The sequence below is a fragment of the Anabrus simplex genome, chromosome 6, assembly GCF_040414725.1.
Source record: "Anabrus simplex isolate iqAnaSimp1 chromosome 6, ASM4041472v1, whole genome shotgun sequence".
Lineage (NCBI taxonomy): Eukaryota > Metazoa > Arthropoda > Insecta > Orthoptera > Tettigoniidae > Anabrus > Anabrus simplex.
The window spans coordinates 348,621,487-348,623,838 of record NC_090270.1 but is presented as its reverse complement, the minus strand read 5'-3'; the positions used below and the strand labels follow the sequence as shown (position 1 = coordinate 348,623,838).

The 2,352-nt window shown below is 44.6% G+C and overlaps 1 non-coding gene across 1 annotated transcript; it reads right to left on the bottom strand.

Moving 5' to 3' along the window:
- Positions 1–2,207: 2,207 nt before the first annotated feature.
- LOC137501345 (5S ribosomal RNA) lies at positions 2,208–2,326 on the bottom strand. Its single transcript, XR_011018495.1, has one exon. It is a non-coding gene; the product is annotated as a 5S ribosomal RNA (ribosomal RNA).
- Between the last annotated feature and the right edge of the window lie 26 nt (positions 2,327–2,352).

The following is a 2,352-nucleotide window of genomic DNA, read 5'->3' as shown; positions in this document are numbered from 1 at the left end:
AACCTTCCTTCCTTCCTTCCTTCCTTCCTTCCTTCCTTCCTTCCTTCCTTCCTTCCTTCCTTCCTTCCTTCCTTCCTTCTTCTTCTTCTTCTTCTACTACTACTACTACTACTACTACTACTATTACTCAAGTTTGTGCTGTAAAAGAATACCCTGTGAAGAAAACAGGAGGTTTAAGAGTCCTCTTCCCTCAAATATCAATTGAAGTACCGTAATGAGGGATACCGAGTCATTTACATTCATGGGAGGATATGCGTAAAGGGACCTGATGATTTTTAGGCCAGCTGCGCTAGGGTTACTCTTCGTATGACTAGACCAGACCAGTACCGGTACGGTACCTCAAGATTTTTATTTTTTCTTAATTAGTTTAGGTGATCCAAGCCTAACCTGCAGTATATTGCACCCGAAATATCTAGCATCTACCCTGTAATGAGAAGATGCAGGCCTCCTTCCCAGTTTTCAAGACTGGTGATGATAAAAGTGTGCGTAATTTAGCTTGAAGTTAGCAGATCCACGATCAGTTTATGCCCCTTTTCTCGGTTCGCTGCAATCATGTCTTAGTACAGGGTCTCCATTCTAGGCCTATCAATTCCTGCGAACTCGTGAAAGCAATCAGGTAATGAAGATGATGATTGTAGTTATTAACATTAAGAAGAGAAGTTGAGGTGTTTGTCTTCAGCAGAAAAGAGGATATAGGACCCGGGTAGCAGTGAAAGGGCGACCGTGTTAGACGCAGGATACCTAACCTCCCTATTCTTTGAATTCTAACCGGTAGTACTAAGGTAAGGAGGAAAAAGTAGGACGTACAGGTACGCAGTGTTCAGGTGCTGGGCAAATGGACGTATTATTGCCGAAGTACGAAAAATCCCTACCGGCCTAACAGGAAGTAGTAGTGGTAGGTAGTGAAAAATGTTATTTACTTTACGCCCCACTAACTACTATTTACCGTTTCCGGAGACGCCGCTGAGGCGAAATTTTGTCCCGCAGGAGTTCTTCTATTTTACGTGCCCGTAAATCTACAGGCATGAGGCCGACGTATTTGGCCATTCAAATACCAAGGGAGTGAACCGGAATCGAACTCGCCAAGTTGAGCTCAGAATGGCCTATTTAAATCCAGGACGGTAACGGTAATGATATGGGGAGTTGAGGTTAGTTCTATGGAATTCATCACTTGCCGAAAGGTCGGTCAGCCGACGTGCAGGCTACTGAAATCGAGCACTTTCCTCACGTCACCTAACCTAAAACGTCACGACACTTTCAACTAACACTTGTCGTTGAAAACGTTACTTTCTCAGTCTTATTAGGAAACCGTCTCATCTTAGGTAGAAATGCAAAGTCCTGGGAGTCAATGCTACGATTTGTCGGAACACGCGCACAAGGGTCACTCTCCTGCACTAGTACATCATCGTTCGTAAGCAAGCTTATGAGAGACGCCCAGTTACCTGCAGAAAATAGCGCACAACAGACTTGCAACTTATTACCGAACGTCGTCGTTATATCAACGGGTCAGCGATAGTATCTTATCTTACCTGAAAGAACATAAAATGAAATCATTTTTCGCCTCTTTGAAGGGCTGCTACATGCGGCGTGCGGTTGCTAGGACACGGCTTTCATTGTTATCACGACAGTGTCGATGACGTTGTTTGGAAACCATCTTCCTCGCGATTTTCTTGGCGGGCAGGGAGATTCGAACCCACGTTCCGCCCTGGCACTGATTACCCTTCTTACCTGTAATCTTACGCGAAATAGGACGTAGTAGAATGAAGAGTTAAGAATCCGTGAGGGGCCGCCTACAGACAGGGCACACTATGCTGCACTAACCTAAAAGAAAAATAACAGCACACACACACACACACACACACACACACACACACACACACTCTCTCTCTCTCTCTCTCTCTCTCTCTCTCTCTCTCTCTCTCTCTCTCTCTCTCTCTCTCTCTCGCATCATCATCATCATCATCATCATCATCATCATCATCATCATCATCATCATCATCATCATCATCATCAGGTCAGGTTAGGCGGGCACCTCGGAGGAAGTTAAGTATCTACAATAAACTTGAATCATGTTGGAAAGTTAAGAACATCTGGTTAGTTTCACATGTAACAAAAATCGATCAATTTCGACATTTGTGCAGCCGTAAGGCTAAAGTTGATGATAAAGGGTTATTTAGAGATCAGAATAGTAGGTAAAAAGGGAATTGAGCCAACGGCACGTGGTGTTCCCAAGCGGTCACCCATCCAAGTACTGACCACGCCCAATGTTGCTTAACTGCGGTGATCGGACGAGAACCGGTGTATTCAACATGGTATGGCCGTTGGCGAGAAAGGAAGTCTTCATTGATGCAT